This window comes from Haemaphysalis longicornis, unplaced genomic scaffold (genome assembly GCF_048455015.1).
Source record: "Haemaphysalis longicornis isolate Haplotype H1 unplaced genomic scaffold, Haemaphysalis longicornis Haplotype H1 scaffold_60, whole genome shotgun sequence".
Classification (NCBI taxonomy): domain Eukaryota; kingdom Metazoa; phylum Arthropoda; class Arachnida; order Ixodida; family Ixodidae; genus Haemaphysalis; species Haemaphysalis longicornis.
The window spans coordinates 1-15699 of NW_027526408.1; positions in this window are offsets into that span (position 1 = coordinate 1).

The window sequence follows — 15699 nt, forward strand, 5'->3', positions numbered from 1 at the left end:
TGTGTAAACTCCTATCTGACCTTTGACCTTTCTGTCTTGTAATGTTTCGCACTGCCTGCCAACACAACTTTTAAAGACGATAGTCTTTCTTCGCCTACTTAAACCCAGAAATTTTGGTCTGTCTGTATGTCTGTCTGTCAGTCTGTCTGTCTGTGACTCGATTCAGCCACCCGGCCAAAGTAAAACAATGCCTGCGCAATAGTCTTATATAGTCACAGCTAAATCTACCCGTCTAAGTTCGATGTAATGTTCATACTTGTCAACATTGTTGAAGAAGAACAAACATTACGCAAATATGAGACAACAAATCAATACAGAAGGGATATTTGCAGTGTTCCTTTATACAAATTCATACATGCTTGACTTTTGCGAAATTAAATACTTCATCAACTGCAGAAAAAAAAAAAATCCTTCCGCCGTCGCCTGCTGTCGCCCGCACCACTATAGCTTCTGGCGCCATTTTAAGAAATCAACCGGCAGCAGTTACGAAGGGTTCCACTAGATAGGTTCCACGTTCTGCTTGCAACGCACATGGAGTATGGAAACGCGGTTCTATAAACGATGAAGTAGGCCGCCTCGATTCACGCGTGTCTTCGCCGTACGGCAGCGTTTGCATCGAGACACTCGGTTTTGAGCAGCGGAACGCGGGAAATTTAAAATGATTTAAGCAAACCTGTGGCGTCTTTACCTTGGGAGGAGCACGACGCAAGAGGAACAACATGAGAGGTGAGCGGGAAAGCGAAGGGAGGCATTTACTTGACAAAAGTCGATAAAGGCTATCGTCTTTTGACGACATTTGCAACGAAAGGAGCAGATACGCGGCCAATTTTTTTTTCTTGCGCGTTGGCTGCACATGTTATCGTTCCCCGCCCCTGCTAACCCCCTACCCCTCGGGTCTTTGGGGTGGGCCAGTAGTAATGTTGCCGGCATCACGGCGTAAAGGTCCCGGGTTCTATTCCCGGGACCTGCCTAACCACGTCGTTTCCTTGATGCGGGAACTCCCAACTTTTGCTCGTGGGATGATTGACTCCTCGCCACTTCCCCTCACACCTCCTAATTTTATATTTCCCCCTCTCCACTTTGCCGATCATGATAATTTTCTGATAATGATCCTCAAAGACTGAGCTCAAAGTTGAACAGCTCCGCTGTTAAATAACTAGCTCGTCTTCGGAGCATTTTTGTTGTGCGATTTTGATATGGTGATCAGTGATCACTTTTTAACTGCCAACACAGCCCTCCACAAAAAATACAGTTTAAACGTTTCCGCTGGGGCGAAGTTCGGCCAATTTTCTTCGAGATTTTCGGATTCTAAGAGGCACAATCATGTAGTTTGAAACAAAAACTAAATGACCGAAATGTGGCAGTAGCGGGCCACTGCCAAGCAGCGAAAGCTGCCGACACGCGGAAGTATAAAAAGCCCTGCAGTTAAGCCAAGTTTCTTTGACGATGATGACGAATGATCGTGGGTGAAGGGAAAGAAATTGTCGATGAAGTCGATGGTGAAACGTGAAACGTGCCGTGAACTCCCTGCCGCGGCTATGACGCAACGTGGAGCGGCTATGACGCAACGTGGCGCGACTATGACGCAACACAATCCAACACAATCAACTTTAATCCAATCCAATCCAAATCCAAACCAATCCAATCCAATCCAAGCCAAGCCAAGCCAAGCCAAGCCAAGTCAATCCAAGCCAATCCAATCGAATCCAATCCAATGCCCCTCGCGAGAGAGTGATATAGCGCCGAAATCGCGCCACCACACGAACGCGTGATGTTGACGTCACGATCACACCACAGATGTTAGCGACCGGAGCGCGCGCGAACGACAAATTGGGCCCATCTCCCCGCGAGGGGGACTCGAGTAAACGTCGCATAGGGGGTGGGTGTATTGCGTTAACGTTTAGTGTTTGGGGAGTTGGTGGTAGTGAATGCGTTGTATCAGCAGCTTCTTGACGTAGTTTGAATGAGTCAAGGAAATTTCGTCATTCTTGCGTGTTTCGCTTTGTTTACAAAGCAAGAAACGCAAATGCTTGCGGAGTTGTTAACTAACTAACTCACTAACTAACTGACTGACTGACTGACTGACTGCAACGGCTTACTTGCACGAATGCTTTGCTCTGTGGATAGCCAATGCACTCGCCACTTGTACTATGGTCCCTAGAAATTGTGCTAGTCTGCCGTCCGCGCGCTTTCTCTATGGGAAGGCGTGTCCGCGCCGCTGATGCACGCACAGCGCTGCGCAGAGGGCGCTGCAAGCAATCGGAGCGCCCGAGCGGCCGGAGCGAGAGCGGCCGGCCTGTACTGCCGCGGAGCGCGAGCGCGCATCGGGGTTTGTCGGCCACTTAGAGCGGTGAAATCGAATGGTACGAGGTACATCAGCTCACAATTGAAGGTACGATAGTACTATAAGACCTTTTAGTTTTACGCCCCAAGTTTTTCGCGAATTGGAGCCTCTTTGCGGCCGCTGAATTTCGCGAGTGAGACCGAAGGATGAAACCGCAGCAACTAGCGTAGCCGTTTCACTACCACCGCTTGAACCATTATTAAAGTGAAGCTTTCTATGTCTCACTGATGGCCTATGTCGCCTCGAAAAAGACTGCAGGAAAGCCAACTGTCTCTGACGACGGGGTGCTGTTTGTGAGTAAAGTGAGAGGAAAAAAAAAAAAAACGCTTCCCGCGGTCAGAATCGAAGCTGGCTCCATCGCGTTTTGAAGCCGACGTCTATCTCAATGCGCATTTCCAACATGTTCAATGCAGTTTGGATTTGGAGAGGAGTGCAGTCAGAAAAATTATCCACTCCTCCACTCCGCAACGATGTTGAACACGAGGCTTTCTTCGCGTGAAATGAAACGGCAAAGGGTCGATGTCAAATCCGGCCCGATCATAAGTCCAAAATGCGTGCGAGCCAAAGTGAAAGCTCAATGAGTCAAATTCAAAACTCAGACGACAAGGAATCGCTCACAAGAAAGCTTTGCGTTCAACCATCAATGCTCAGACAGTGTGATCCCGTTCAAAAAGAGCTCCCTGCGGCACCAGAAGCTGCGTTTGTTCCACATCGAAACTACCGGGTCATTCCCAAATGTCATTGACGGTGACAAGCACGCAGACGGCTGGAAGGCTGACAAAAAGAAAAGCGAAAGCTTGAGTAAAATGTTGTGCCAGCAAAAACTTGTTCCTATATACTTTGGGCAGAGTGCGGGGGGAGGGCGGATAAAGCAAGGTATATATATATGGTCATGACAGTATAAATAAGCCTCAATATTTTTACTCCTTGGTTTCAAACAGCCGCGGTTATAATGATTGGCCATAACACAAATATTCACCCGTTTTGCTTTCCTCGCGTGCGTCTCGCAATTCCCTCCGAGTGTGTGGGTGACCAAAAAGAACCTGTGCAATGAGGAATGCAAGCGAAGTTACTGATTTGCAGCCGGGTGTTATTAAAAATCAGTTTCACGTACCCAATGCTGGCGAATGTTTCAAATCGTGGTATTCACGAAAATTACAGGCACGCAAAAGAGGTTTGATAGTACCCAAATTTTTGAAAATTTCGAGGTAAGCGGAGCGTTGGGTTAAGCGAAATGCGAAAAATGTATGGCCAGATCACTGGAATAAGAGCTAGTGCTGGTAACAAACGCTCCAATGCACAGGGACGCTGCAAAATAATTTGCAGAAAAAAAAATTTTTAGGTATTGCGGAAAAAGAACTGCGTGATGCACGCCTGTTTCGCCTTCGCATCTGGTCCCAAAAAAGTGTTTCGAGCTTCTCAATGCCGCATCAACTGTTAGTCGCCAACGCTATATTCTATCTTGCTGTGAAGCAGGCAAAGCTAATGTTTTTCTTGTTCCTGCCGTTTTTGGCACTTCTTGAGACCCGTCGTCGTCCACATGACTAGACGCGTCTTCCCCAGCTATATCAACAATGTAGGCGTCGGACAGCACTCCGCTAACGGGACATCGGCCGCGCACAGTGCGTACCCCGCGCAAATTGGCCGTTCGCGACGGTGTTCGGCGGGTAATGGGAGCTAAGCTTTAACCGAGAGCTTATCAGCTGCCTGCAGCGGATGTTGCATTGTGTCCTCTTTGTCAACATTTCGAGATATCCGTGATCCCCGAATGGACGTTTCGAGACAAAGGGTGGAAAATGTCGCCGATGGCAGGTATATGCACGGCAAAACAAGGTTTCGACTTAACCGGTATTTCGAGATATCCGAGTTCGAGTTATGGAGAAATCACTGTATCTGATGACTGAAGGTGATTAAACTTCGTATGCATGTGCACACGTCTTGTTTTTTTATTCGGAATTTACATTTAACAGATTCCCAGTTGACTGGACGTAACTGAGGGGGCCGCGAAGACGCGCGCTTAAGGGCCTCCAGACCAACGATGCGAAAGGTCAGAAGGCACCGGTTCGAGCTGCTTTATTTACATACACGTGCAGGGGACAACATCTTGGGAAACTTGCAAAGAAAGACGGTTCCAAAGAGCCATACAAAAAAGCGGAGCGCCGACCCACCACACACACATTTTCAGGCGCTGACTAATCCATCAGTTAACAACGGTGGGGATATTCACAAAGAACGGTTGTTTGCCTGGTAATGTAGCTGAAGTCCCGTATGATGTTTCCAAGCTGGAAAACGATGCGTGCCGGCAGTGTTCCCGGATCTCCCGAGTATGTGTCGAAATCGAAATAGCGTAGCGACACGATTCCGCGGTTTTTAGGAAACTCGATCCTTCATAATACGCGAAAACGTACTCCTGTCACTTCACGCTTCGGTTAAAACTCTTCGTACTGGTAAGAACCAACTTATTTGGCTAATCTGGTTTGTCGACAGAAGCGGATAGGGTTCGAAAAGGGGCAGTTAAAATGGGCTGAACCCGCCCAGAAACAGGGCAGAAATACGAAGGCAGCAGCGGCACGGCAGACCGTCCGCCGCTGCCCATCGCGACGGCCGGCCACCGCGCTCCGATTGACTGCAGCGCCGCCGCTGCATGCATCACGGAGGAGCCCCCTTCGCGGCCGGCGGACGGCAGACTAGCACTTATTTCTAGGGACCATACTTGTACAAGTGCGGCACGCACACCACACAGCTGGCTGGCGCCGCATCTTTTCAAAGTGCTACGAGTTGTGCCACGCCTCCGCCAGATGGCGCCACGGGTCCCGCGGATCAAATGCAGAGCATTTCCGGGGGCGCACGACGTTAAGTAGTTTGCGTTACGTTAATGTTGTTGCACTTGTGGCAACTGCTGACGAGAGAGCGCTCGTCAGCAGTAATTTGAATGAGTCAACGATATTTATTTATTTATTTAAACATACTGCAGCCCCTTTGGGGCTATTGCAGGAGTGGGGGTAGTACAGTACAAGATATCGATTTGGGAGAACCAGGGTACAGCCATACATGAATAAAATATACAGACTATTTGCCACACTAGCAGTGCAGGATGCGGTATGAACGCGACAGTCAAGAAAACGTATAATGGGCAAAGTCACATGAGTACATATTGATAGAGGATGCATAACATACGAAACACAAGTATACCGTGCGCTCATCAATATGCCCTACAAATAACACGTTTATACACCTATGCACTGATACACAAAGTTTGCAAAACACAAAAATTATTAACAAGGGATAGATTAGTCATTTTCAAGTGCTTCCAAAAATTTCTGTGATTGAAGAGAACGGACGCTGCCTGGCAATGAATTCCATGCTTCTATGGTTCGGGGAAAGAAACTAAACTAAGGTGCGTTCGTAGCTTCCCATTCTGTGTCGGCTTTGTGGTGTGTGCGAAAGCCGAAACAGTGGAACATGTTTTCGTGGAGTGCTGGGACGCCGTATTTTTTTGGGACGTTTTACAGAGAACGTAAAGAAAGACCTGCCCATTTCAGCGCATGGCATTCGGTTCCTTCCGGTTGAGCGTGAAGATGAAGTCCCGTATGATTTGATCATGGCGCTAGGTTTGCATGCCATTTGGAGGTCCAGAATGGCTGTGCGACACGCGGACCCTAATGCGCTCACTGTAAGCAAGTATTTTGCTCAAAATGTCAGGTTGTTGTATGAAGTGTACAAGTTACAGGACCCCGAACTTGAATGGCTGCCTGTTTTGGAAGAGCTATGTACTTTTGATGTTTATTTTAAGTCCTTCCGTCAGCCAAAGTTTGGCAGGCGGTTTTTAATTTATCCATGACATGTAATACGTGTGTGCAAAAGGTAAAAAAAAAAAATGTCGGCATTCTGGCGCAGTGGGTAGAGCACCATGTACATTGCGTTCCGCCCGCAGGGTCGAGGGATCGAAACCAGGCGCCGGATAGTATTTTTTTTTATATAGCAGGGACAACGACGGTGCGGACTACGGACGTCAACGCGGGTGACATCGTGAGTTACTGAAATGCTCTGCATTTAAAATGACACAAAGGAAAAGATTGATGAGTATATTGAGAGGTAACGTTCGGCAATTGGACACATACGCTTTATCATTCGTTTCATCAAAAGTAGCGCTTCAGTGTTCTCGTAATATTTTCCTATTCGCGCTCCGTCCAGCAGTCGTCAATATGGGCAAGGGGAAAGTGGGAGAACGACCGATGAGAAACGTGGTTTATTGTGGGGAAAAACGGCAGACAAGGATGATTTTGTTACGGAAGAGTTGCATAAAACACGTAACATAAAAAAGAAATGTCAGAACATAGAAAATAAATTCAACGCCCTTGCACTTTGAGAACAAGGATGACTAGAGAAGCTGAGCAAATTAGAAGGAGTTGACAAGACAAAACAACTTCTTTGGCAATTTGCGACTGAGAATACGTCATGGCTGATTGGAACTCGACAGGCCTCGAGTTTATTTCTAGCGCACAAACATGGGGCTATCCCTTCGCTCCTGGTGAAGCCCATTTATTGACAACAGATAATTCCACAAAATTTACAACTTCGGTATCAGCAACGTAATTAAACAGAGTAAATGGAACTCGGTGTAATGCTTAAATCGCCTTAACGGCTAACTGTCTTATAATTTGTTTTGGGATAGTTTTTATTAGAGAGTTAATTAAGAGTTCCGGCAGTTCCTTCTAGTCATACTCCCTCCGTAGATAGTCATTTTTTGACAGCACGTAGTTAAGAACATGATTGTGAACTAACGAACAGTGATAAGTAAATGAAACTCGGCGTAACATTGAGTCGTTCTAGGGTCAATTTCAGTAAATTGCTTTTGAGGTACCCGTGGACACTAAATTAAGAGCTGGATAACGTTCATGACAACGTTGCTTTGCAGCAAGATTCAACATTTTTTTGCCCAAGTGACCTCGTACGCGGACGCGAAATTTTCAGCAACTGTCCATAAACAGCTTCTCTGTAAAATGGAAACGAACAAGAAACAAGAAAACATTCAGTGCGCTCCCATTATGCGAAGACGGATGATTGGTGATGCTGGGCGCAGTCGAAGGAGGGAACCAGAAATAAACACGTTTTGTTTGTTATATATGATTGAGCATACTTCGTAGTTATTCAGCTGAAGAAAACTTGAAATGACTAGAGTTTTATTGTAGGCGACAAACATGGGGCAGTTCGTTTCCCTCCCGTACACACCATATAATGGGAGAAGACGCTAATTCTGTCAAGCACAGCTGGGCGGAATCAAGGACGGGAGGACAGGGGTTGGGCGATCGGAGAGCGCTCCCAACAGATGGTTCTGAGGTGAAGTGCGCTGGGCGAACGTTTCTCGAATGTTTGGACAATGGGTAAAGTGGCGCCCTCTCCGGACGAAGCCGCCCGTCGGGAGCGCCGCGGAGAGTTGGCACGCAAAAGTACGCGAACGGGAATCGATATTCTGCCTTTGAGAAGTTATATGAAGCTCAGCCTTGCGATTTTGGATCACTGGGGAGCTTGGCTGTTAAAATCAGCGTTCGCGACAATAAATCACATTCAGCCCTCTACCCGAGAGGTTTGTGGGAAGCAAAACTCCGCACAGAATGTTAGCATGGCCGCGACGAGACGTACAGCATTGAAACACGTTCTCGAGTTTCACCCTTTCTAGCAGCAACACAAGAGGACTGTCCGAAACAGTTCGAAACAGTCTTTAACACAAGGGAAACGGAACCACAAAAGATACAGCATATTCACTCCGCAGACATACGGTTCAGGTAATTTGCACGTACGTTCTCGTTAACCTGTACGTTTAATCTACCACGCTAATTTATCATTGCGAGGTCACAACAAAGTCCGTGGCTGTGAATATGTCTCGCGGGGGTTGAAGGGAGCTAAAGCTTTGTAGCCACTTTAGAACAATTTGTTTCCTGTATTAGAATTACGTTTCTAATGCCACCCTACAAATGAAGCAGAATTGTTGGCAACTTTAGGCATTATTTGCGCCGAACAGTCGGTCATAGTCCCAGAGTTTGAGGAACGATCCCGGCATCAGCTTTATCATCGTGTCTTGAGCCTTATGGAGGCGTTTCTGTTCCCGGCTCTGGGTGACATAGGGACGACCGGATCGATGGCAACGCGCCGAAGTGCCTCTATCTCCGCCTTGATCTCTCGGGGCTACGCGGTGTTGAGGCGCAGCCTGCTGACATATTAGGGAGTTTTCGCTGACCGTTTTACACGCTCCGCTCCGCTCCGATAGCAAGCGGGAGCGCTACTGCGCATGCGTGGCGCGCTTGGCCGCGAACGGCCGAGCGGGCTGCCGATACCGGAGCGGACCGTCGAAAGCGGTCAGCTAAAACTCTCTATTGCCGCAAAACATGTATGGGTTTGTTTATTTATTGTTTGTTTTTACTGCCGGGCCACGCCCGGCTGTGTTATCTGCGTGCAGAGCAAAGCGCGTCTTCCATTTTAAATGCAGAGCATTTCTTTAACTCACGATGTCACCCGTTCTAGGCGTCCGTAGTAGTCCGCATCGCTCGCCTCGACATGCCCGGCTCAGACGTTTCGCTATCGGCGCGATCAACATTCGATAGCGCGCCCAGGCACGTTTCAAGGACACTCTCTGCCCTCTCTCGGACTCAACGTGCGCCGAGGCTGCCAATTTTACTGCTGACGAGCGCTCTCTCGTCAGCAGTTGCCACAAGTGCAACAACATTAACGTAACGCAAACTACTTAACGTCGTGCGCCCCCGGAAATGCTCTGCATTTGATCGTGCCCCTCGCGAGGGGGATGTTTCACTGCGTCGCCATGCGAACAGTTTGCCACGCTTTAGTTTCAGTTCCGTGGGTCCTATTCTCGACTGCACAAATTGCCGGCAATTCAGGCAATTTTCCGGAAGTCTTTTCTGATTGGCTTTCAATTTTGGTCACGTGCTTCCGGTTGACAAAGCGGTTGTGTGTGCTGTCGTCATTTTGACGTTTCATGTCATTTACGGACACCAGTTCTAAAGTTTGCCTTATTTCTCGTTACTAAAGGCGCATAATTTTTGGCCGGCAATGAAAAACCAGACTAAATGCAGCGGAAATGGCAACGTAGGCCTGTCTTTGCTATTCAACAACAATACTGCTTGTAATACACACCCCCTCTGTGATTGGCTGAGAAGGCGTGACGTAATTTAAACAGTTGGCGGGAACGATTACGTCTGCATTGGCAACTTCAGCCTGCGTAAAAGTGACGTAGTGCTACGTAACAGCTTAAAAATGGCGGCTGTTTTTGTCGCAAAATACAAGCAAAATAGGGCAAAAAATTGCCCCGGCTTACGGCGCCACGAAATGTGCGGCAATTTGCAGCAGTCGCAGTTTCGTATGCGCGCTGTTTAAAGCATGTTTCCTACCGAAACAAATTATAGTTTCAACTGCTTCCATGTCAGCGATCATGGAACATACAAATAACATGCAGTATTTTGCTTTTATGTTTGGCAATAAAATAAAAATTATTTGTTTGGCGTAACCGCTACATAAGAGGGCAGTACAAGCCTCTCCATGACAAAGAAAACCCAATGCATGGCATTTGTCCATATTTGTCCTAGTAAGCTGTTGGGTCACATGATCGAACTCAAGAGAAAAATAACAATGAAAAGTGACTATTTGGTTCATTACAGCGCTGATAGCAGTCGAGCTTGACGAATGAGTGAATCGGCGACATCGGTGCGCTCCGCGGTTATCAGGCGTAGCGCTTCGCTGCTCTTATGTGTCATAGAAGCGATGGTCGCGGCCGTCTTTTTCTGTGATCACGCCATAAACTTGTAACATAGCAGCAGACGATGGCGTGGCGGTGGTGGCGGCAGGGAAGGTGATAACGCAACAAAGCTTGCATTGAAGCAGAGAGCCCAGCTATGTTAATAAAAGCGATTGAAATAAATAAATAGATACAGTAAAAAAAAATTGTCATGTTCTTTAGCTCGACATCCGCCTTTCGCTCGCTTTTGAATCAACGTTACTCGATCGCCTTGTGATGTTGGCGCCACATTTGACCTCTATAAATGTGTTTTTCTTGTCAGCCTCAGCTACCGTCTTAATTTTTATAGTACATTCCAAGTGTTTTTATATCTTTCTTGCACACTATTTAATACCTTGGTAGCGATCTTTATGAGTGACTCGTCAAATTACACTGCATGTCGTCATAGCTATAGGTGCAGCACGTCACTGATTGCTTACGTCGTGCTTACGCAAAAAAACATGGGCGAAATGCCGGCAATTTGTGCAGTCGAGAATAGGGCCCCGTATCTCCCCGCCGCAGCCGTAGAGAGAAGGCGGCCGGCCGCGACTCTCGCCACCGCGGCGCTGCGGTTGCGAGTTGCGCTAGGATCGAAAGCGAGCGTCGTCTGCTAGCTGGGAGCGGAACGCGTTCCGCTCGGCATCTCCGGTCTTCGCCACTTCTGGCTGCACACTGCAAAAGAAATTTTTTTTTATTATTATGCCGCACGGGCTATCACATTCAGATAAGCAGACTGTTTCGCCCTAACGTCGCTAGCCCAGAATAATCTTCTGTGATCTACAATGTTCTGGATGTGAATCGACCGTTCCAGAAACACTCGCGCCGAAATATAAAAGCCTACAGAGCAGACGCCGCGGCATTCGATTCGACGACACTCGCCTGCGCAAGTCACTTTGTTGACCGCTGCTTCGCCGCCTCTGTATTCTTTTGAGCTGTTAGGGGAGCACAAGTTCACTCCAATAAAGTTGTTTCTCATTCAAGACAACTGCGTCGTCCTTGGCTTCATGACATCTGGCGGAAGTACGGGGTACTCAGCCTTTATGCTCTCTACGACATCTGGAAGCCGCCAAGCCAGTCCAACCAGAGAAAGCCGCCGACTGCAAGGATTGCTACCCGAGTTTGGTCTTCTGCCAGAAGGGCCCAAGAAAAGGAACGCTGCAACCAACACCATGGTGCAAGAAGCAACGTCGCCAATCGTCCTGCAGCAGCCCCGGGAACCGCCATCGTTCCGGGGAGCCCCCGCTGAAGACCCCGAAGAATGGTTGGAGAAGCTGGAGTGCGTCCGCATCTTAAACAGGTGGGGCGACGAAGAAACGTTTTGGCATGCCTTTTTTTACTTAGAAGATGCTGCTCGAACTTGGTTCGAGAACCATGAGAGCTCTTTGACCGACTGGTCTCAATTCAAAAGGGAGTTCCTTAAGGCCTTTACTACCGTGGTGAGAAAAGAGCGAGCTGCGCTTTTGCTTGAAACTCGAACGCAGCTCTCCAACGAAGGAGTCATGGTCTTCGTTGAGGAGATGAAGCGACTTTTCGCCGTGCGGACCCCGAAATGACCGAAGAAAAGAAGCTCAGGTTTCTAATGCCAGGAGTGAAGCAAGAGCTTTTTGCTTGTCTAGTCCGTAACCCGCCGAAGACGGTGGCTGTATTCGCGTCTGAGGCGGCCGCGATGGAGAAGAAGCTAGAAATTCGAACGAGGCAGTACGACCGCCCTGTCAATGCGCTGTTCTCGGAGACCATTGGTGCCGCAAATGTAAGCTGCGATACATTGCGCGAGACCATCCGAGCGGTGGTCAAGGAGGAGCTTCAGAAGATTTTTCCAACGACGCCGCAACCTCAAGTGGCTTCCCTGACTGACGTCACCTGAGAAGAGGTTCAACAGGCACTTGGGACTTCTACGCCTTCAGAAGCACCCCGACAGCCCCAAGCGATGACCTACTCCGCAGCTCTTCGTCAACCCCGCCCTGCTCCAACCCGTGGTCAAGAGGCCGAGCCATACCGCCGTCCAATGCTGCCCGCCCGAAGCCCTGTAGACCAATACCAGACGCCAAGGAAGACCGACGTGTGGCGAACGCCCGATAATCGCCCGCTGTGCTACCACTGCGGAGAGGCCGACCACATCTACCGTCGCTGTCCCTGCAAGAGGCTCGGTTTGCGAGGGTTCTCCGTCGACGCCCCACGCCCCCGACACGGCCAGCGTCCTGCTGAGATCGAAGAATACCTCTCCAACACCAACCGAGGACCAGCCCGCTTCAACTGTTCGCCGTCGCTCTAACCGTATCAGTCACCGAACCGCCGCAGCACTGCTGACTTCTCACGTGGAAGGTCCCCCAGCCCACGCGGGGGAAGCTAAAAGAAGCAACTTCTGGAGGTAAAGTTGCACGACCACGGAAAAATGAAAACCCTCCAACGACGCAGCGACTCACTGAATACCATGATTCACGACATGCACTCAGCCCGATGACCCAATCTAACCCTGACGTGACTCCAGAACACGACTACAGCAAAACGTCGCGACGCGTACCCTACATTACCGAACCTGCCACTGAGAACACGACGAAGACTACGATGCATAGTGCCCGACCTTCAGCACGTACAAGCCGAGATACAACGCCCCGACACACCCGAAACTCGAGGAAAGCGTTCAACTGTCCATCGACGGCTTTGATGTAGTCGCCTTCATAGACACGGGAGCCGACTACTCAGTAATGATTAAGGAAAAACGAGCGCTACAAACGAGGACAGAAAAAGCGAAGAACGACGAGACAGATGCGCTGTGTCTTTCAGTAATGAGCGGACCATTTGCGTCTAAGCTGAAGAAAGTTATGACCAGATGGGACGGTCCGCACATTCGCACAGCAGGAGGCCACCTCGTGACGCCAAGCGGAACGTGCACATCGCGCGTCGCCGTAGACGGTACAACGTACTCTGCGGCGTGCGTCATTTTGCCTAACTTCTCCCGCGACGTAATTCTCGGAATGGACTTTCTGACCGACAACGGCGCAATAATTATTCTACAGACCAAGGCGATAACCTTTTCCTCCGATCACTCCACGACGCCGCAGCAAAACCCCGAACACGGTGCTGCTGTAAGGATCGCCGACAATCACGTCACCCTGCCACCCCGCCAAGCTTGATGATCACCGTCTACTGTGACGGTGCTGCTCCTGAAGTCGACGCTATCGTGGAGAGTGATCAAAGGTTGCTTCTCGACCGCGTTGTGTCTGTCGCAAGAGGCATTGCGGGGTTTAAGCAACGCAAATCCCACGTTTTGGTCACCAATTTCACCGAGGAGTAGCAGCATTTAAACAAGGACGCTGCAATTGCGTTCCTCGAAGAAACGCAAGAAGCAAGTGACGTGATCGTAGTCGCCGACTTTGAACGCGCACCCGAAGATACCTTCAAGCTACCGCATCCCTTCGACGTGAATCCGGCGCTACCGCAAGAAGAAAGGAACAAGTTATCGGCTTTGCTGCGTCGCTACAGCGAGTGTTTTTCGTCGAACTCAAAATTACGACAGACACCTCTGGCGAAGCACCGGATAATAACCGAAGGTGGAGCCCGACCTACCCGACAGTCACCGTACCGCGTATCTTCACACGAGCGCGAAGGCATCTGGAGTCAAGTCGACGACATGCTCAGCGACGACATTATACAGCCATCGAAAAGTCCGTGGGCTGCGCCGGTCGTACTCGTGAAGAAAAAAGACGGCACATTAAGGTTATGCGTTGACTACCGGCGACTGAACAAAATCACCAAAGAGGACGTGTACCCCCTGCCACGAATCGATGACGCCGTCGACCACCTCTGCCATGCGAAGTACTTCTCATCGATGGATCTGAAGACCGGCTACTGGCAAATTGAAGTGGACGAGAGAAACCGAGAGAAGACTGCATTTATAACCCCGGACGGTCTATATGAGTTCAGGATGATGCCGTTTGGGCTGTGCTCGGCGCCAGCAACGTTTCCAAGAGTCATGGACACTGTGCTAGCCGGCCTGAAGTGGCACACCTGTCTCGTATACCTCGACGACGTTGTGGTATTCGCCCGGACTTTCGACGAACACCTTGCAAGGCTGCAGTCTGTAGTCGAGGCCATCGGTACGTCGGGGTTAACGCTGAAGCCTGAAATTTCGCCCTTACGTGTATGGTAGACCATTCAAGGTTGTGACAGACCACCATGCGCTGTGTTGGCTCGCCAATTTGAAGGACCCCTCTGGCCGTCTTGGGCGGCGGAGCTTGCGCCTGCAAAAGTTCGACGTTACGATCGTCTAGAAATCCGGTAGGAAACACTCCGACGCCGACTGCCTGTCCCGCACCCCCGTGGACACACCACCACAAGACTCCGATGAAGACAGCGCGTTCTTCGGAGTCGTTACGGAGAGCGACCTAGCCGCGCAGCAGCGTGCCGACCCCGACCTGCGCGTCATGATCGACTACCTTAAAGGATGCAATGTCGCCATGCCTAGGGCGTTCAATCGGAACTTACCAACATTCAGCCTCAAAAACTCCGTCCTCGTGACGAAGAATTTCAGCCTCGGAACGAGAACGAATTATCTACCTGTCATCCCCGTAGAGCTCCGTGACGAAATTTTGGAAGTGTGTCACAACGGCCTGTCTTCCGGACATCTCGGCACAGCTCGCACTATTGCAAAAATCAAGGCGAAGTACTTCTGGCCCCGCCTTACATCCGACGTCACCCACTACGTTCGGAGTTGCCGTGACTGCCAGCGACAAAAAACGCCGCCGACAAGACCCGCCAGCTTTCTGCAACCGATCGCCGTCCCGTCGAGGCCCTTTCAACATATTGGAATGGACCTTCTAGGCCCGTTCCCTACATCATAATCACAGAACAAGTGGATTGTTGTAGCGACAGGCTACATGACGCGCTACGCAGAGATCGCCGCTCTTCCGAGGGGGACTGCACAAGAAGTCGCAATGTTCTTCATAAAGCAAGTTGTGCTGCGACATGGAGCCCCTGAAGTCCTAATCACGGTCCGCGGAACGGCCTTCACTGCGGAGCTTATGCAAGGAATCTTACGCTATAGCAACACGGATCACCGAAGAACGACGGCGTACCACCCCCAAACGCCAAACGAACGGACTAACGGAACGACTGAACAAGACGATCGCGGATATGCTGTCAATGTACGTCGACGTTGAACATAAGACTTGGGACGAAGTTGTCCCGTATGTCACGTTTGCGTACAACACGGCTATCCAGGAAACTACGCAAATGACACCGTTCGAGCTTGTCTACGGAAGACTGCCGACTACAATGCTTGACGCCATGCTTCCGCATGTAGAAGACGACGAACTCAACCCCGACGTCCAAGGACACCTTCAGCGTGCGGAGGAGGCCCGCCAGCTCGCTTTGAGTTCGTACAACGGACCAGCAGGTGGTGGATGCCGGGCGCTACAACCTCCGACGCCGAGACGTCGAGTACCACCCAGGGGATCGTGTTTGGGTTTGGACTACCATCCGACGCCGCGGACTCAGTGAGAAGCATTTTCCACGGTATTTAGGACCCTACAGATTCTACGACGTGTCGGCCAACTTACCAACGAAGTGA